We start from the raw sequence: 22,269 nt of genomic DNA, 5'->3' as shown, positions 1-22,269 counted from the left end.
ATAATCAATCAAATTGGTGGTAGTGAAAGTAAAGACAGCAAAGGGATATAAATAGTTGTGTCCTTTCCTCTTTTCTCTTATCAATTCAAAGCAATTTCTTTAAAGATAAAATTTTTTCTTTGGTTTGCTGGTTTCAATGTCCTCTAGTTTCTGTATTCTTGCATAAATGTATAGCTGTGCCTTAAATGACCATCACTCACAAAAATCCTCTAAATGGTGAATCACGCATATACGCAAAAAGAAGAAAAATACATTCAAAAAGTGTTATTCTTTAGATGGAACAACTGTTGTTTCTTTAGAGGGATAGCAAAATAATATTTGCACATAAAAACCACAGTTCCTTTAAGAGGAACAACAAGCAAAAGCAAAAGAAGCATACTCAAAACTATTGTTCCTCAAGAGGAACAATAGTTATTCCTTAATCGGAATAGCAAATAAAGAAAGCGCAAAATAAAATAACAAAAATGCGGAAATTATGTTCCTTCGGAAAGGAACAACAAAAATGTGAGAGTGTTGTTCCTTTAGAAAGGAACAATAAAAATGAAAATGTTGTTCCTTGGGAAAAGGAACAACAAAGGCAAAGGTGATGTTCCTTCGAAAAGGAACAACAAAAAACGAAAGTGATGTTCCTTCAGAAAGGAACAAAAAAAAACGAAAGTTATGTTCCTTTGGAAAGGAACAACAAAAATGCGAGTGAAAGTTTTGTTCCTTCGGAAAGGAACAACAAAATGCAAATGTGTTGTTCATTCGGAAAGGAACAACAAAACGAAAGAACTGTTGTTCCTTTGGAAAGGAACAAAAAAATGCTAAAGTGCTATTCCTTCAGAAAGGAACAACAAAAAGGCAAAAATGTTGTTCCTTCGAAAAGGAACAGCAAAATGCAAAAGTGATGTTCCTTTGGAAAGGAACAACAAAATGAAGAAAATGTTGTTCCTTCGGAAAGGAACAACAAAATGAAAAAGTGTTGTTCCTTCGAAAAGGAACAGCAAAACGGTGAAAGTGTTGTTCCTTCGGAAAGGAACAACAAAATGTAAAATTCTATTCCTTAAAAAAGGAACAGAAAAAACGGAGAAAATGTTGTTCCTTTGGAAAGGAACAAAAAAATGTAAAACAAATGCAAAAATGCAAAAATCTGTACAGAAAGTAATTTATACAAGAAGAACAGAAAAATTTATGTACAAAATCTTAAAAGCAATGAATTTACTTAATGAACCAAAGCTAAGGAAGAATTCTTTTCCTCAGCAAGAATCTGCATATCAGAATCTTCCCAGAGTTGTTGGTAGAAGGATTCCCGAGTAAGCGGTTTATGGTACAGTCACACTCGGTGGCCATTTGCTTTAAAGGTATGTCCAGATCTGTCAATAGTAGTCAGAGTAATAGTGCCATTGTCGTGCACTTTCTAGATTTCATACGGTCCAAGCCATCGAGTCTGAAGTTTTCCCAGAAAATCCTGAAACCTAGAATCGTATAGGAGTGCCCAATCTCCTTCGTGGAAGATTTTCTTTTTGATCAGGGCGTCATGCCATTTTATTCTCTGTTGTTGGATTAATGCAGTGTGTTGAAGAGACGAGAGCCTAATTTCATCTAGCTTGTTAATTTATGTAATATATTAGTCTGGGCCTCATTTAAATCCATACCGACCTCCTGTGCTGTTCTTAATGTTTGTATTTCGAACTCTATTAGAAATATGGGTTCCTTTCCAAATACTAGATGATATGGTGAATAACCGGTGGTGTTTCTCACCGTTGTTCAGTATGCCACAAGGCTTCTCGCAATATTGAAGCCCAATCACGTCTGTGTGACGCAATGGTTTTTGTTAATATTGCCTCTATCACTTTATTTGTGCTTTCTACTTGGCCATTTGCCTGTGGGTGATACGGAGTGGTAATTTTGTGTTGAATGTGATAATTTTTTAACGTTGCAGTGATTTTATTACCTGCAAACTGTGGTCCTCCGTCCATGATTATGTCTCTTGGGAGACCATATCGTACAAATATTTGGAATAGGAAATGAATCACAGAGTCCTTTGTAGCTCTTGGAAGTGCCTCTGCTTCAACCCATTTGGTAACATACTTTGTTGCTACCAGAATATATGTTTTCTGGTTTGATGATGGGTTGATCAGACCAGTAAAATCAAGCTACCAACGCTCAAATGGTTCGATTACTAGCTATGGATTTAAAGGCATTTCGTCGAACTATCCAGGGCGTCCTGCTCTTTGGCAACTGTCACAGGCTTGAACAAATTTCTTCGCGTCTTTGAAGATTATGGGCCAGAAATACCCTGTTTGTAGAACTTTGTGACCAGTTCTTCGATCTGTGAAATGTCCACCACATGGTCCGTCGTGGCAAGCTTTCAGAATGTTAAATATTTCATCTTCATGGATGCATCTTCTGATGTGCATATCTGCCCTTGTATGAAATAGGTAGCCCCCAATCCAAGAAAATCAGGCACTATGTTGCACAATCTGTTTTCGTTCATTTGCGGTCATATGCTTTGGTAATTTTCCTACTACTAAATAATTTGCAACATCAGCATACCAGGGTGTCTTGACAGTAACAACAAATAAATGTTCATCTGGAAATTGATCTTTGGCTACTGCTGCGTCCACTAGCTTTGGCATTTGTGAGAGAAAATCAGCTACAAGATTCTCTTTCCTAGGCCGATCTTTTATTGTGATGTCAAATTCCTGCAATAAAATCAACCATCTTGTTACTCTACCATTTATAATAGGTTTATTTGCTAAATATTTTATGTCAGAGTGATCTGTATATAAAACAATAGGATATCCAGTGATATAATGCCTAAATTTATTTACAGCATATATTACAGCTAAGAATTCCTTTTCAGTAACAGTATAGTTTGCTCAACAAGAGACAAATTCTTGCTGATATAACAGATTTCATATGGTTTTTTATCTTCTTCCTACCCAAGGACTGCTCCAATAGCTGTGTCTGAAGCATCTGATGAAATTTGAAATGGAAGGTCTCAATTTGGGCCTCTGAGCACTGGGGTCATTGACACAAGCTTTTTCAAATCCTCAAAAGCACGGTCACATTTATCTGTCCAAAAATAATCAACATTCCCTATTAGTGCTTATAGAGGTGTAGCTATTTGAGAAAAATGTTCTATAAATCTCCTATAATAACTAGAAAATCCAAGAAAACTGCGTACCTTTGTCTGTGTGGTAGGAGTAGGTATTAGCAAAATTATTTGAATTTTGGCTGAATCTACCTGTATTCCAACCGCTGAGATATAATGACCTAGGATGAGTCCTTCAGTCATCATCATATAGAAATTTTCATGGCTCAAGCAGAGCTTGGTGGTGATACATCGTTGCATCACCTTTTCCAATGTGTCTAGTGCAGGGTCAAAATCATCTCCGTATGGTGTGAAATCATCCATGTATACTTCAAGCCCTTCATTTATTAAATATGAAAATATGTTGAGGATGGCCCTTTGAAATGTGGCAGGGGCATTGCATAGGCCAAAGGGTTGGACTCTGTAGGTAAATGTTCCCCACGGACAGGTAAAAGTAGTTTTGTTGTGGTCTTCAGGGCCAATCTGAATCTGATTATATCCACTGAAGCCATACAATAAAGAAAAGAATTTATTTCCTATTAAAGTGTCTAATAACTGATCAATGAATGGAAGGGGAAAGTGGTCTTTCTGGGCCGCTTTGTTTAATTCTATATAATCTACACAAATCCTCCACTTTCCATTCTTCTTTAGCACCACTACTAGCAGAGATACCCACTTGCTACCGGAGATCAGATAAATAAAGTTTACATCCAAAAGTTTTTGTAATTCAACATTCACAATGTCTTTCAGGTGAGGGTTGAGTCTCCGTTGGGGTTGGCGAATAGGTCTAACATCTTTTTCTGTATAAATGTGGTGCGTACACAGCTCAGGACGATTCCCTTCATGTCCGGATAATCCCATGCAAAAGCTTCCTTATATTTTCTCACTAGTTGGACCAACTTTTCTTCTTGTTCAGGATTCAGGTTATTATTGATGTTCAAGGTTTTTCCTGGCTCAATCTCTATAGTTTTGATGTTTGAAACAAAGGTAGTGGGTATTGTTTGATCATGGGTGTCTTTGAGAGGATCTTCTTCTAGTTCATTGTCAAATGCTACCTCTATCATGTGACATTGTAGATGGGATCTGGGTTCAGCTTGATTAATGAAGTTGTTGATAACATCATCCTTTGTTTGATCTTTAAAATCGAGGGCATCTTCTATCATGGTTAATGGGAACCTAATTTTTTTGTGAGGTATGATACGGGATGTTTATTAGTTTTTATTATTGTTACACTTGGTTGGGCTGGAGGGTATAGAGCCAGATTCTTGATATTACTCCCTCTAGTTATGGTCATACTGCCTTGTTGGCAACCAATGTAAGCATCAATAGTTGCAAGCCAAGGTCTACCTAAAATTAATGGGTGTCCATCGAGTCGGCTTTTGGGTTTTATTATCAGAAATTCGGCAGGATATTCCCAAGAATCAACAGATACCATAACATCATGTAGTGTACCTTCTGGCCTAACTACTGATCAGTCAGCCAATTCTAATAAGGTGGAGGTTGGTTCTATTGATGTAATGCCTAGCTTTTGACAAGTAGCGATTGTTAAAATATTAATTGCAACCCCTAAATAAACTAAGGCATTTGAAAAGGTTTATCCATTGATTTGCACTGTCACTATTGGATTTCCTGGGTCTTCATATTTGACAGGTGCTTCTCTTCCTGATAACAGATCAGATAGGGTGCCAATTACTTGGACTGTTGGGTTATTTGTTATTCTCCTCCTTGGTTTTTTATACATAGCTCTTTAATGGTTTTTGCATATATTGGATATCTTGGATAGCTTGGAGGGGTGGGATTTTTATATACAAATTCTTTAGTTCTCCCAGAATATCAAATTCAGGATGTTCTATAGGGTGCGATATGATTAATCATTCCGGGAATGGGGGAGAAGATGTGGTTGCTTGGTCATGAGTCTATTTTCTAACCACATCTTCTTCTTGTAATGGTTGTTCTGCAGGTAACTGATTTTCAACTTGAGCATGTTTGTCTCCCTCAGTTTCTATAATGCACCCAGACCTTAATTGAAGATCGTTGCACTCCCTTAGATTGGTATCTAGTTCTGGTGTTTTGATTATTTGAACGGATTGAATCGGTCTGTTATTTGGGTTCGTGTTGGGCTGGGTTGGAAGTTGTGGTCTTAAGTTGGACTGGGGATTTTGTTGTAGTGCTGGCAGTGTAGGTTGAGGGAGTGGAATGGCTCCTGCTGGCTGATTCATCGGTATTTACCAGTTTGTCTGCCAGGCTTGACTCTACGAAGTGGGAGGGGACCATTATGTTGGATATACATTGTTTTTCCAATATGGTGGAGCGTAGGGAAAATTTGGCCAATTAGATTGGCTTGTTTGGTTCGGCCATGGAGATGATGAAGGAAATGGTTGTTGTGACCAATTTGAGAAGGGAGGTTGATTTTGCCACATTGTATTATATTGCTAAGCATGATATTGAAGAGGCTGGAAAGAAGAATACGGATCAGAGGACATACCTGATTGTCGTGGTTACCATTAAAGGCGCTGATTGAGTAGGTACACCGGTTCTGATTCTTCTTCTGTTTCTTTGTATACTGCCTTCAAACCAAGAAGTGAGGGGAAGTTCTCTGTAGAGTGGTCTTTTGTACAGATAGCGTAGACTTGAACTGCATCTAGTGGGCACTCTTTGTGGTTGTGTTTGGGCAGAATATTGCCAGATTTTGCTCTGTTTCTGCTTGTTTCTATTTTTCTTGCATAATATTGAGCCACATTGTCAGAGTCCCAAATATATCAGTTTTGAAATTCTCCAGTAAATTTTCAATTTCTACGCGAGTTACTCCTTCTCCAAAGATCTTGTTGTCCCTTGTGAACCTGTCATGTTCCATTGGTTTTAGCCTTGGTGCTGCCTCGTGAACTCCTGATACATAAGTCAATAATGTCAACAAAATTTTCTTGATAAATACCTCCTTTTCCCATAATATTTAGTGTTTCAACCCATTGTTCCTTCACGCTTTTAATTAATGTTTTTTTTAATACATTGTCAGGTAAGGGTAATGATGCATAAGGAGACCTTTGAAGATTATACTGAAAACGTTCAACATATTCTTCTAATGTCTCATTAGGTCTAGCTAACATCTGAAATATTTCATCTTTTAACTCTCTAGACCTACAATAATCCTGATATTTTTTTAAGAAAGCACCTTTCATATGATCCCAGTGACTTATGACACCTCCACCTAAACCCATAAACCATCGTAAAGCAGCCCCTTTTAATGTAGAGGGAAATAATTTCAGCTTTTAGGGATCAGTAGTATAGTCATACCCTCTACACAACACATCAAATTCAAACAAAAATGCATCTAGATCTTCCAATGTTAGGCCATGGAATGTAGGGACGTGCTGGAGAGGAATGGCCTTCATAGGTGCATTAACTGTAGTATCTACAATGGTATATTGCAGTGTGGAGGTTTGGGGGATTTGCTGGTTGTGGGCCATTTGGTCAAATATGTGCCAATAACCTTCTAGGATTTCTAGGAGGGTATTCCTAGGCTAGCTAGAAGGAACAAGAATGGCCTTAACATCACTTCCTTTGTCTAGGATGATGAGAGTTCCTTGCTGAACTAATGTCTGAGGGGATCTTAGCTCTTCAGGTTATTCAACTTGATTCTGGATGATTTTTATATCACTTCCCTTATCTGGGCTGCTTAATGGCTAAAGTATTCCAAGAGGAGATCTTGGTTCTTCAGTTTCCCCTATTTCTCCTCTTCCTTCGCAAAGATTACTAAGGTTCCCTTCTTGTAATGATTTTGGGCTAGAATTCTCAATTTCTTGAAAATCTTGCTACTCTGTTTGGCTGTGCACCTCAACAAAGGCTACAGATGGTGATTCTATGGCCCAAAGGGAACTAGTAGGTTGTCTAGAAGTATCTTTTCTAGGTCCTACTGAAGGCTGAGATTCTATTTTTTTAAGGATTTCCTCTATAAAGGTCGATTGACCAAGGGTCACCGACCCCTTAGCTTTATCAAGCTTGGGTAGTGGCTTAAGATTATTTTTAGGCTTTTTCTGCTTAGTCATGCACACAAATCAAATACTTATTTCTACCCAAAATAACAACAAAACTGTAGGAAAGTGGGCGGGGGAGCAGGGCTGTTACATGCTCCATACGCAGGTTCTTACCTTCCATTTTTAAAACCCGACTCTCTCCTAGTAGGTACTTACACTACTCTCTCTTCAAAAGAAACAAATGGCTACACTCTTCCCCAACAACGGTGCCAAAATGTTGAGTATTAAAAAGGGTCATTTTAACCTCTATTTACCCTACATTAATTATCAATCCAGGTGCGATTTGTTATCTCAAGAGTGTACTCAGTCTGAGGCGGTCACTTGTCAAGAGTAATGCTAGTAGTATAGTGCTTTTACAAAAGTAAGCAAATGCTGGAAACAAACTCTAAATGGAATGGCAAGAAACTTAAATGCTTTGCAATTAGATCATTCACTTAAGCAACTACAACAATCATCAGTCAAGGATGCAGTAATGATAACCCTTTCCTTTGTAAACTGATGCAAGTGAAAATCAATCAAAGAGAAGATCTTCAATCTGGGAACTAGACAACAATAGTCAATGTTCGCTACAGTTGTAGATCGTTCTGTTCACACCAAAGCAAATACTTGAAATGACAATTCAATTAACAGAACAAGGAACAACAACTAATCTATTGAAAAGACCAAACAAAAAAGCTTAACCTACATGAATGAATTAAGCAGCAATCATAAATGAAAGGAATTGAACATCAATCTTTAACTAGTAAATGAATTGAACATCAATCCAAGAACGAAACAGCAAACCTAAGCAAGTATATGAAATATTGAACAATAAACTTAATGAAATGTAAACACGCAATGAATCTAGAATAATGGAATCAGTAATCTTCGTTTAGCATAGGTATTAACCACAATTATAAGGGAACATAAATTGCAATTGTAATGGAATAGTAATATGAGTGAACAACAATCACAATTATAGGTAAACCATGGCTAAGTGAACAACAATACCAAACTGTAAATGCACAACAATGTTACTCTATAAATGAACAGTAATGTCAATCTGTAAATGAACATAAATGTCAACTAAATAGAGCAAGTAAAGGAAATCAAACCACACATGACTTGTAATTGGAAAATAATGATATAGAAAGCAAGTGATCCACTAGGTCCAGGCCCTTAGCCACCAGGGACGCACTGCTATGGTTACTCCAGAATCAGATGACGGAACGACAATGAAGTTTATGTATTAATCATAAAAACAGAGTTACAGTGATCGCTCTTTAAAGAGAGCCGATGATCAAAGTTCAGATTGCAACAAATTTTTTTTAAATCAACAATAATCCACCCCTTGGGCTAGCAGCGTTGTCCCTTTTTATAGTGGCCAAGCGGAAATACCAAAAATACAGATATCCTTAAGGTAGCGATCCCTCAAGATCAAAGGATCCTAAGGGATTTGCCATTTCTTTAATCTTTAGTTATCTTTTCGTCCTCTTGCATTGATATTGCATTTCTTCTTCCTTTTCCTGGCCCATGCGCTCCAATCTTGATTTCCTCGTCTGGATGCAGTTTCCTGTCAAAGGGACAATAGTTGGTTTTGCCTTGTCTTTTCCTCCAAAATGGCAATCTTCCATTTTCTTCATTTTCTGCATAGAAAAATGCAATAATAAATCATTTCACATTAATCAGAAATCCCCTTAACTTTATCATAATCCTTTATCATATGCCCATCTTAGAATGCAAAGAAGTTATGAATTAAAGGAAAAGATAAATTAATAAGTGGCAATTACATACCTTTTCTAATGCTCAACAGTTGCCACCCCCAATTTTGCGTCCTACACAACATATAAGGGGGACTAACCACCCCCCCACACGTGCTGTAGTCATGGAAAGAATATAACACACACCCAACATAAACACCAATTAGGACATCCATTTTTACAATGTAGATTAGACCTATTTATTTGAATTCATGCTATTAGGATTTCAATTACAAATTGTTGTTCTTTCCTAGGATTAATTTCTTTTCAGGGTAACATTTCCATTTCTATAATTAGTTTAAGCTTTGATTTAATGAAATTCAATCAATTACATCAGGTCAACGAAAGAAGGACACATTGTATGTTGCACATATAGTGTCGACACCTCTTAAGTTTATATGAACCCCAGGTTGATAATTTAAGTTGGTAGCTTTGGGAGTTGCAACATTCTTGTTGCAATACTGGGGCTCATCAAGTACATCATTACGAAATTAATTATAAAATTACATTTTCTTCATAAAAAAATCTATTATTAAAATATGATTATATTAAAATATTAATTGTACTATCCCCTAATCGGGGTGAGAGGTGGCTGACAGACCCATTAAGAGGGTCATCATGACAAGGATGTTCGAAGGAAGTGCCATTGCTTCCCACACAGTCGAAGCACAAGGCATGTTGGTTGTCCGCATGGTTAAGATAATATGGAAGAAGGAAGGTGGCATTCACATGCAATAGAGTTGGTTGACAACAAAGAGGGTTAGTAGATAGGAGGGAGATCACGAACTGGAGAAACAACGAAGGTGGTGCAACCATTTTGGAAAGGTAAAGAGATACAACAATCTCGAGCACTTGTTAATGGGTATGTTTTCTGCCTACAATACATTATGATCCCCTATGTCTGATTTGTCAAATTGGGATTACATGGGGGCAAGGGGTTTGGGAGAGAGAGAAATTCGGGTGGTGGGAATAGGTGGGAGGTGAAGGATGGAAGGATTCACCGCAGTTACATAAGATATGCAGGGATATTAATCTCCTTTGGCATTGCATTCTCTTGCATAGGGTCTACTCGGGTATCACTCTGCTTTGGAATTTTCCTCTCGCTCATGGGGATCATAGGGATGGGGAGTGAAGGTTGTTGGCTGATTGAACCTTGTCTTCTTGTCTACTTGGCCAACCTAAGGAAAAAGGGTAAGGTAGCGGCCTATACAATATAATGCAAAAACATTATAAATTAAATAACAATCCCTAATTGCAAAGGAGACCGCAGCGAGACTATAGGACAGGTGAACATACAAAATGTTAACATTAACCATAGTGAGAATCCTCCTAACTGTAACCACCTTGGAACTATGCCATGTGAAAGGCCAGCGGAACCATCAGGGGTTAGCATCGGAGTAGACTGCGCAGAGAATTGTATGCAACTGTGTCATGTGAACGTGGTAAGCTATCAGGGTAACCACGACTGTAACCACCACGTTGGAACCGCCAAAGGTAAGCCACAATGGTCGGAGGTAACGTGTTCACATACAAATCGTCGGAGCACTGTTAGCCGGAACTGCCAGAGGATGACTATGGAGTTGGCAGCCTACAGTTTGACCACCGCAGTTACATGCCGACTGTCTCCCCTCCACCCGGTTAGAAAACCATTGATGGTTGCACCTTTATCCAAAGTGCTGTTTTGGGTTTTGAAATGTATTTTGGTGCAAAAATAATTCAATGACCATGTGTGTTTACCCTAAGGTGTCAAACAATGACAAGGCCGAGGGAAACAAACCCTAAATTTAACCCCTAAAGTTAGCAGTTCATTCCTAAACTTAGTGTGAGGGAGTTTGATTATACTTGGAGTGTTTTGAAAGGATGTTTTTCTCATTGAAGAGAAATAGAGTGGTTTTGAGTTTAGAGTGCAGATTCTAGAGGATATAGGAAAATTTGTTTTTAGTGTAATAGGGGCATTAGGAGTCGGAATTGGAAACCGTGACAGGCATTGGAAAGTTGGTTCAGAGAGATTTCTTATGACAGTGACCAGAAGTGCTTACATGCACACCCAGTTTGGTCAAATTTTTGTGTAATTGACCTCTTCGGTTTCAATCCTAATAAAGTAATTGCCCATCTTGAAAGTGGACCCGGAGACTTAGTCCATTAGGGACGAACTTCGTAAACAATCTTGTTGTTTGGTATCGTTGTGTATTTGTTGTTTTCACTACTATTTTTCATCTTATTTATGTTTTCTCATCTGTCGTAAAGTCTTCTTCTCAAGAAGTTCTCATGCTTTCAACACTTTAAGTTAGCATTCTTTTCACTGTTGGCATAATCAATTCTACTTCAGTTTCAACATATGATCATTTCAGATGATATAATTTGGTATCAGAGCAGGTTACGTTTGTAGAATTTTCCATTGAATGTTAACCAGGTCAAAGTCGCAACACAGAGAAGGAATCGTTGAGCAAATTGATCCAGAGATTGGAAAGCGAAGAGTCATTCATAAGTTGACCGTGATAGGATCTGATGCAGGCGAAACGACATAAACTAAGATGATTGATGAAGAGTTTCAGCAAGCATTCTTGAATATGCAATAGATGTTGGTGGACTCTACAAAGACAAGAAGGCAAGAGATGCAACTTCTTTTTCAAGGACATCAAAGAAGGACAAAGTTAAGGCAAGGCTGATAAACCACCTTCACCTCCACCATCTCCATCATCATCTTCTTCTTATTCTTCCAGTGCAGAATCTGAAACAAAAAATAAACCTAAGAAAACATCTCTTTTGAAACTTGATGTAGAATTTGAATTACTTATTTTTGATGGTGAAATAAATCCTGAAAAGTTAGATAACTGGATTAAGCAGTTAGAAGTGTATTGTCGTATTTATAACATCTCTGACAATAAAATGAAAATTCAGTTATCTACACTTAGAATGGGGGGAAAACTTTAATCTAGTGGGAAAGTAAAACTCAGATAGATGTAAAGAGAAAAGGTAAAGTCATCTCTTCATGGTCTAAGTTTTTAGAAGCTCTTAGGAAACAATTTTATCCTTTAGGATACATGCAACAAGCTATTATTGATTGGTTGCATTTGAGGCAAGGTAAAGGGAAAAGCATTCAGGAGTTTACTCAGAAGTTTAGAAAGAAAGAATTGGCGCTTGGTATTTCATTGGATACATGTGAAACTTTATTAAAATACATTGGCAGTTTACATTCATATTTGCAGCATACATTATTGATGTTTAATCTTGACGATTTTGATGAAGTGTGTGTTCGAGCCATACATATTGAATCAAGTGGCAGACCATTCCATTTTTCACCGCAATCATCAAATGAGTTGGAAATCAAAGATTCCAATGACCGTAAGGGGAAGAACAATTCAAAGAGAAAGAAATCAACTCAGAAGGAAAGACCTACTTGTTGTCATTGCGAGAGAATTGGTCATGATGAATCTAAGTGTTGGAAACTTCATCCAGAACTTAAGCCCAAAATTTTCCTTAAGGAGAAGGCAATTGCAGCAGTCCAAAAAGATCTAGGTTCTGATTCAAGTGATGAAAGGAGGATAATTGCCATAGTTTCGACAGGTAAAACTTCTCACACTGGTGCAAGTTCGAATATTATTGCATCTTCATCAAACATAAATCCCTCAAATGAGGATAAAGGAGTTGAATTATTTAACATAAGGATAACTTCTAAGCACACAAATATAGATACAATGTTTGACAATGGATCACAGGCCAATTTAGTATCTAAATATTTAGTTAAAAACTTGGGTTTGGAGACACATAATCATCCAAGACCTTACCCATTACGATGGATAAATAAATCAACTTAGATAAAAGTCACAGAACAGTGTCGATTAAGGTTTTCCATTACAGATAATTACATTGATGAAGTGGAATTAGATGTGGTTCCAGTAGACCTATGTGGAGTTATCTTAGGAAGTCCTAATATTTATGATCATGATGCAATATTTTACAAAAGAAAGCACAAATATCACCTTAAAAAAGATGGGGTTGAATTTATTGTTAGGGCACATAAAAGTAAAAATCACTTGAATTTAGTTGTTTCTAATCAAATGAAGTGATTAATAAGTTCAAGTAAGAGAGTTGTAATCATGTGTGTAAAGGAACAACATAAGAATCAAGATGATGTTTGTTCAAGTTATGAGTCTCAACTTAAAGATAGTTTGATCAAAGCGGTAGAAACGTTTCTAGTTCTATTTAAAGAAAACAAACATCTTACTCATAAGCAGGGAATACAACATGAATTATATAGTTTGTGCCTAAAGCTCCTCTTCCTAATGTCAGAATGAATCAATTCAGTCCAAGTTTGGAAGTTAACAGTTACAAGGATGCAAGTCAATATTGGGAAAAATTGGTGTTAAATTTCTCTTGTATTGTGTCACCATTTCATGTTTCAAATAGATTGGAAGCCTCTTTTCAAGTGGAGAGGAAGCCTATTTGTTTTCATTGCAAAGCCTTTTCTAAAGCAGTGTCAAAGTATCCAAGGAAAACTTATGCATCAGAGGAAGGTGCTAATCAATGGAAACATCATTTAATAAATGAAGAAACAATGATTCAAACAAATCAACAAACACTTCAATACTTTCAAAATGAAACTAAGTTGCAGAAGTTTTCGCCTTACAATTTGATGGGTTTACTGCAGCAAGTTCACTTAGTAATCAGGAATCAGGAAAGTATAGAAAATCAAGTAGCTGGTTTGATGTCAAGAATATCTTTGATTGTCTCTGTCATTACACAATATAGATGGTTAATACATGTCAATGGTATTGAACAATATCCTATAGAGACTGTTTTCAATGATGTTTATGAATAACTAATTCATGGTACTTCATGGAAAAAAGTCAAATGCCATGTTTATAACAGGTTGTTTCACCATCTTCGCAAGTTGTTCATATTGTAGATCGATGGAACAGGTCACCGATTCAAAATGTGCCATGGTCAGCATCATCAGGGTCACCACTTCTAGGTGGTTGATTGAATGTATTGGTACATCATCAGGACAAGGTGGAGAGTGAGGGTGCTCTACCCTCATCGACTATCTGTTTAAGTCAAACTTTTGTGGTCCACAAGATTTCAAGTGGAGAGGATTAATCCAGGAAGATCTCATAAGATAAGTTACACAAGTTCAGTTTCTTCATCAACGTTCAGTGTCCGATGTCATCAGCTTTGACAATGATGTTTATGATTCAAGTTGTCATGCGATGTTAATGGTTTTCATGGTGATATGGTTTGGAACCTAGTTGTTGACATATGATTGTCGTCAGTTCTTCCATGATTTGGTCGTCAATATGTGATTGTCATCTGCCTCGCAGAATATGGTTGTCGACATGTGGTTGTTGTCCATTTTGCAAGATTTGGTCATCGACGGGTTTGTCGTCATGTGTTGTTTGTTGCTAATGTCACTTTGTGACATTTAGTTGTAAATGGGTTATGTTTAAAATAAACCTAATGCAAACCTAATGAAAACTACACCATGCATTATCCTAAACCCTAACCATGCATTAAAATGTCAAAACCTAAGTATAAAACCCATTACCCTAAGTCCTAGAACCTAATACATTAAACTATGCCAAAAATACATATAACCCTATGTAATACCCTCTCGGCCTATACAATACAATGAAAAAACATTACAAATTAAATAATAGTCCCTAACCATAGAGGAGACCGAAGCGGGACCACAGGACATGTGAATAGGTGAAATGTTAACGTTAATGGTAGTGGGAATCCTCCTAACTGTAACCATCTTGGAACTATGCCATCTGAACGGCCAAAGGAACCGTCGGGGGTTACCATCGAAGTAGACAGTGTGGAGAATTGTATGCAACCATGTCATGTGAACGTGGTAAGATTTTAGGGTAACCACGACTGTAACCACCACGTCGGAACTGCCAGAGGTAAGCTGCAATGGTCGGAGGTAACGTGTTCACATAAAAAACTATCGGAGCACTGTTAGTCAAAACCGCCGAAGGGTGACTGCAGAGATGGCAGCCTGTGGTTTGAATGTGGTAGTCACATGCTGACTTTCTTCCCTCTGCCTAGTTAGCAAACTCTTAATGGTTGCGCCTTTATCTAAAGTGCTTTTTTAGGTTTTGAAATATATTTTGGTGCAAAACAGTGACAAGGCCGAGGGAAACAAACCTTAAATTTAACCCCTAAAGTTAGCGGTTCATTCCTAAACTCAGTGTGAGGGAGTTCAAATGTACTTGGAGGGTTTTAAAAGGATGTTTTTCCCATTGAAGAAAAATAGAGTGGTTTTTAGTTTAGAGTGAAGATTATGGAGGATATAAACGAATTTGTTTTCAGTGTAACAGGGGCATCAGGAGTCAAAATTGGAAACCGTGACAGGCATTGGAAAGCTGGTTCAGAGAGATTTCTTATGACAGTGACCAGAAGTGCCTGCATGCACATTTAGTTTGGTCAAATTTCTGTGTAATCGACCTCTTCGGTTTCAATCCTAATAAAGCAATCGCCCATCTTGAAAGCAGACCCGAAGACGTAGTCCATCAGGGACGAACTCTGTAATCAATCTTGTTGTCTGGTATCACTATGTATTTGCTGTTTTCACTACTGTTTTGCATCTTATTTATGTTTTCTTATTTGTCGTAAAGTCTTCTTCTCAAGCAGTTCTCACGCTTTCAGCACTTTAAGTTAACATTATTTTCATTGTTGGCATAATCAATTCTACTTCAGTTTTAACATATGATCATTTTAGATCAATGTTTCATAAGGTAGGGGAGGGATACCTGGTAGAGGAAGTGGCTCAAAAGTCGGGAGGCTGAGGTGAGAAATGTCAAGAATTGCAGAGACGAAGTAAGGGAGACAGGGGATGAGGTCAACCAAAAAGGAGCACATGGGAGAAGGACTATGTCTCCTTTAGACTGGGATTTTGGGCTGCCGGGTGTGTTGGCTACCATGAAATTCAAGACTGAAACCGTGGTCGTTATAAATGCAGGGCAGGGGGAAAGAAACGGTGTCCAGGGAATATTGGGTGGGGGTTCCTCATGCTCGGGGGGCTTTGAATAGGCTGCATGGGGGGAATAAATGCTGAATGAGAAGAACCATTGGCTGATGAAGATTATGAAAATAATGGCTTGAAATTCTTGGTTTCTTGTTCCCGTAGCAGGTAACTCCCCTTGGAGGAGGAGAGCACGAAAGCTTATTCCCAGTCATCATCAGCAGCAAGCTAGAACACCCCGGGACAGTACAATAATGACTCGTGCAGTGAAAGGCAAGGGTAGAGGTAAGAGCCCATAGGAGACCGAGGTAGAGGCCGAGCCAAGCAACGGTCGAAAATGTCATGGGAGGAAACCAATGGCCAGACTAATCCAAGAAGTGCGGTGAAATATGTGGGTGGCACTAGAGAGGAGATTCAACGACTCATCATTGAGTTGGAGGAGGATATCAGTAGACATGTGAGCATGGGGGCAGTCGATGTGGGAGAGTGGAAGGTTCTGGTTCTTGATTCGAGACACACTCACAGTAGAGAGACACAATAAAAACAAACTCTATACCTGTATTCGCTGCTGAAATACCTCCTAAGTAAGACGATGGAACAAATCTAGATGACCACCATTAAGGAATTTCTAGACTACAAGCAGGACTTTCAAAAGATAGAATTGAAACTGCAGAAACAGGATGGCTGCCTCGGCCAAATCGAGAAAAAATTCCCATGCATGTTCTTGCCAACCGAGTTGCTCGGATCCAGTGTGAAAGATCTGGCCCCAGTTACCTCGACCTCTACCGATTAGGAGGACTAGAAGGATGAAGTTGTAGCCTTTTTTTGCTTAATTTTATATGTAGATAGAATTTACTTTCCATTTTGCAGTGGTTTCTATATATATAGATATATATATATATCTATATATATATATATATATATATATATATATATATATATATATATATATATATATATATATATATATATATATATATATATATATATATATATATATATATATATATATATATATATATATATATATATATATATATATATATATATAGATAGACAGACAACTTATGGTTGTGGACACGATAATCAAGTTTACATAGCTCGGATAGATATATTAACTATTTTTTCTACCAATCACGTGTAATGCGGTTAGGTGGTCAACATACCTAGTCTCCCAATGGGCAGGTTGAGACCACCTAACCAGCCAAAGTAGTTGTAACCTGATAGCATATATTATAATGAAAAAGAAGGATTTATCAAGCTTAACAAAAAAAAACAATTTTACTATAATTTTTTTTTTTTTGGTCAAGTAAGAGTAGAGCTTTCAATTAATCGAAAAAAAGATTACATATGGTACACGTCTTTACAACTGTAAAGACCAACAAAAGATAGACCCGTTGATGATTAACAATCAATAGGGTCAAAAAAACCCAAAACCTTACACATAAAACCTACGACCATTTTACAACCCTATAGCCATTCGATAACAACCCCAATGATCTGATGGTCCTTAAATAAATCGCATCGGAAACTTACGCGACCCTTAGCCACTTTACGGATCCGACAGAGAAAATAAGCTAATGGTGTATAAAACTTTGGGCCCACTCTTGGACTTAACCTCTGCCCATTTTGAAACCCGATATCCTTTCGATCAAGAACTCAAATGATCTGATGGTCCTTAATGATATCGCACTGGAAACATGTGCGTCTCTTAACCGCTTCACGGATATGATAAGGATTATAAGCCATTTTTTTATAAAAATTTGGGTCCAATCTAAGACTTAACCTTCAATCACTTTTAAAACCCGATATCCATTCGATCAAGCCCCTTTTGATTCGACAATGCTCAATGATATCGGATCGGAAACTAGCGCGACATTTACCTGCTTTACGGAGATGATAAAGATTATAAACCATTGATCTATAAATCTTCGAGTCCACTTGTAGACTTAACCTTCGATCATTTTCAAACCCAATAGCCATTCCATAATGAAGGCCATCAAAACCTATGGTCTGCGGCTCTTCAACTAGCGCACTATTTACCAAATACTCATCCCCTATATTTAGCTCTGACTTAAGCATTGATTGTGGGATCAACTATTAGGATTTATCGCAGAACTCTCCTACTTCTGCTAGTCTTCCTCATAATTATTACTCATGGTCTGGAAGTACTCCATATCTTTGGCCACCTGTCATTGAGAGTCATCACGCAATTTACCCAAGGGTGTCGAATCCCAATCATACCTAATATAACTTTCCTTACATAGCACATTTGCCAGAAGATCAGCTAACTTATTGGCCTTTCCTCGTACATGAACGAAGCTGACGGTTCTCAAGGTTAGCAAGTGGGAATGAATACGCTGAAAGACTTGCAATAGCCTCCAATGTTTCGACACTTTTCTAGGTGTCGTTCCATTACACATCTTCTTGGCTGCATTAATGACTAATTCAGAGTTAGATTCAATGATGTCATTGTGTAAATTTGACTCGATGAAGATTTCCCGGCACTGCTCTAAGGCCGTGAGATCTACCATGTTATTAGTCACAGTCCCAAAATAACTATGAAAGATATCCTTTATGTGCCCCTGCTCATCTCTTATGAAACCGCCAAATCCAGCCATCCCTGGGTTTCCCTTAGACGCTCCATCTATATTGATTTTCAAAAAACCATGAGGAGGAGGTTGCTAGATATCTTTACCAACAGTTGTTTTTCTCACACCCTTGTCAGTGCGCTAGGGAACCAGAGAATGGAGACCCAACTACAACAGTATGTGAGCATCCTAGGGTGAAGGAGGGTTCTTAGGAAGTTTTCACCTAAGGGCTCCAACTGTATCTTTGAGCTGTCGTAATATTTGGGTAATGATGTTTCTCATCGAGCTTGTTTTGTTCTTGAAAATCCAACCATTGTGTTCTTTCCAGACATCCCAAATAATAAAGCCTAGAACCAGAGTCCAAGCTTTGTTAATGACTTCATTGCTTTAGAATTCTTTCATCCAATTCTTCAAAGTGTTGGTGATGCTGAGTTTGTCCCTGTCATTTTTCATGAAGACTGAGGCCGCCCAATCCCACAAGGTAGATGTGAATGGGTAGAGGTTGAGTAAGTGTTCCATTGTCTCCTCCTTTAAGATACGGAGATGGAATTTTTATGGGCCAACAAATCCCCTTTTTAGAAGATTCTCCCATGTGAGAATTTTATTTTGTTGAACCAACCACATAAACAACTTGATTTTCATCCATTGTGGGTTTTGCCAAAGGTCCTTCTAAACCTGGTCAGGGTTTTGATAATCAAAACCTAGGGCCATTCTTCTTTGAGGTTAAAGGTTCCTTTGGTGTTTCTTCCCCATCTCAGTTGGTCAGATGAGGATGACACCAAAATCTTCCTCTGTTCCAAGCCAAGAGCAAGAGAATTCGCTTGGGCCTTCAAAGGACTCTCTTCACTATAACCAAGATCCTACCACATTCTTCATTTACCATTGTCCCTTACCTGATCCTAGAATTCACTTACCATAAGTAAAAATTTGTTGTCAGTGTATCTCTTGAGAGTCGTTAGTTCTTCTCTAAACAAATTTGGTTCCTGCTGCCAGTTATCCTCCCGCAACTATGTAAGGTTCCCCGCTCGAATCTCCCAGAAACTATGCTACTGGACAATGGCTCTATTCTACCAAGCAAGGTTCAAAATGTGGGAGCCCTTGATGAGCCTTGACATTCAGATATGATCCCTCTCCTACCAATTATTTGCATATTTCTGTTTCCAAAGCTTGGCCCAAGGGGTTGCTGATTCCATGAGCCACCTCCACCAAAGTTTGCCTCTCGAAACTTTGCTGAGGGTTTCAAGGTCATGAAGCCCCAAACCACCATGGGACTTAGGCTTTAGAGCTTATCCAAAGCTACCAAAGCCCACTTTTTTTTCTCTTCCCCTTTGACCCAAAGAAAATCTGGTTGAATACTCCTGATTTGTTGCATAACTCCTTTAGGAGCAGGAAGAGTTGAAAACATGAAAATGGGTATAGCTTGCAAGACAACCTTTGTAAGCAAAAGACACCCCGCCAAATTGAAAGACCTGCAGGTCCATTTCCTAACTTTTTCCTGAATTTTATTAGTTACCAGCTCCCACACTCCCTTGCTTAGAGGTTTATCTGTAAGAGGCATTCCAAGGTACTTGGAAGGTAACTGATCCCTTTGAAATTCCTCTGAATAGCAATGTCAGTGTTAAAAACGAAAAAATTTGCTTTGTCAAGGTTTACCTCTATACCAGTGGCCAAGGAAAATTCGTTCAGGATTTGTTTGAAAGCTCTGGCTTCCTTGACCGTAGGAATACCCTGCAGCATTGTGTCATCCACAAACTATTGATGAGTAGAAGCAACACCATCCGAGGTAAGTTTAAAACCCTGGATTCTTGCTTCAGCATTTTCCATTTTGATCGCTCTGCCTAACCCTTCCATCATGAGAACAAAGAGGAAGGGGGAGAGCAGATCCCCTTGTCTAAGACCCCTAGAAGGAATAAAGGTTCTAGAGGGAGAGCTGTTAAGACAAATGGAGAATCTAGCCGTAGATACAAGTGACATAACCCATCTTATCAAGTTGTGGTTGAAGCCATAAGCTCTTAGCACTGCCGTGATGCAAGACTAGCTTAACTTATCATAAGCTTTCACTAGGTCAAGTTGCATGATCATACTGGCTTGCTTAATGCTCTTAAGAGAGTGTACCACCTTGCGAGCTTGTTTGATGTTGTTGAGAATCTGTCTTCCTTCCACAAATCTAGTTTACTCCTCTGAGATGAGAGACGAAAGAAGGGGCTTGATTCTATTAGCGATCACTTTGGGAATAATTTTGTACGCCACATTACATAAGGCTATGGGTATAAATCTATCCGGTGTGATAGCTTTTTCCTGCTTCAGAATCAAAGCTATGAAAGAGACATTAAGAGGCTTCAAAATAGTTTTGGATCTTCTAGAGTCCTCCACAACATCAAGGCTATCTTGTTTGGTTGTTTTCCAGCAAGCTTTGAAGAAGTCTACACTGAAACCATCAGGGCCAGGAGCTTTCACGTTTTTCATCTCATTGATAACTTCAATGAACTCCTCTTCAGACATTGGCTTGTTAATATTATGGTTGTCTTCCCTGGTTACAAGCTTAGTAATGAACTTTGTGAATTTGTTAATGAACAGAGATCTATCAACGAGAGCCTTCTCTACTATGCTAAAAAAGTGTTGAACTAGGACATATTCCATTTCTTTGTGAGAGACGAGCTCTTTCCCTTGAGAATATTTAATTTTTGAAATTCTGTTATGTGATTTATGATCCAAGGTTGATCTATGAAAAAACTTTGTGTTTCTTTCTCCTTCTCTAATCTGCTGCACCCTCGATTTCTGTTTCCAGAAAATCTCCTCTTGCATGCATCAATCTTCCCATTCGTTCTGAAGAGAGTCAGCCTAAATTTTCTATTCCTGAGTAAAGCCTTCTGTGATGATGATCTGATTAATCCCTTGGAGTTTCTGCTCAACTTCTCTTTTGGTTTTAAAAATATTACCAAACTCTTTTTTGTTCCAATATTTAAGCCTAGATTTAACGTGTTTAAGTCTCTGTTGTAACATGAACATTTTAGTGCCTTGAATAGGCATATCTTCCATCCACCATTTTTCAATATTGTTGGTGACGTCAGGGTGAGAGAGCAAGATATTTTCAAACCTAAAAGGTCTGTTCCTCGGTGTACCCATAAAAATAGCTTCAAGTTGGACAGGCCAATGGTCTGAGCCTTTGAAGGGAAGGATTAAAGTTGACGTATCAAGGCCTTTGAGAAGGAGGTCCTCTGAGATTATGAATATATCTAGTTTAGAGGTGACTTGAGAAGCCCTCCCCTCTTATTGTTCCAAGTAAAAGTGCTATTTACTGTTTCAGTGTCCACTAGTCCCATGTTATTTATGAAGTTCTAGAAGGCAATGGGGTCTCTACCTAGTTTTCTGGTACCGCCTTTTTCTCATTAAGAGATCTGATCATATTGAAATCCCCTGCCAGAATCTCGGGCATATCAGGATATCTCTCTCTCAGCTCCTCAAGGGAGGTGAGAAGCTTAAGTTTTTCCTCTAGTTTTTGAGGACCATAGACGTTAGTGATCATGTAGATCTCCTTATCACCCAAAGGTTGAATCACTAGTGATAGATAGCTCCTAGAAGTTTCAGCATCCAGGATTCCAAGTTTCTGAGGATCCCATAGCATAAGAATCCCACCCGCCAAGTTGTCTGCTTTAACCTCTAGATACTCATACTTGATTAACCATTTGTTGTGTATCTCTCTGATCTTGTCCATCGAACATTTTGTCTCCTGAATAAAAACCATATCTGGTTTTTCTTCTTTTATTCTACTGCTAAGATTTCTTTGTTTCCTTTTACTTCCTAGGCCCCTAATGCTCCATGTTGTAAGGTTCATTAAGAAAGCTTTGTAAAGGAGTAACTG

This window comes from Pinus tabuliformis, chromosome 4_1 (genome assembly GCF_031772625.1).
Source record: "Pinus tabuliformis cultivar Carrire ecotype Pingquan chromosome 4_1, CPIR1, whole genome shotgun sequence".
Lineage (NCBI taxonomy): Eukaryota > Viridiplantae > Streptophyta > Pinopsida > Pinales > Pinaceae > Pinus > Pinus tabuliformis.
The sequence above is the reverse complement of the archived record's forward strand: the minus strand, read 5'-3'. Positions refer to the sequence as shown.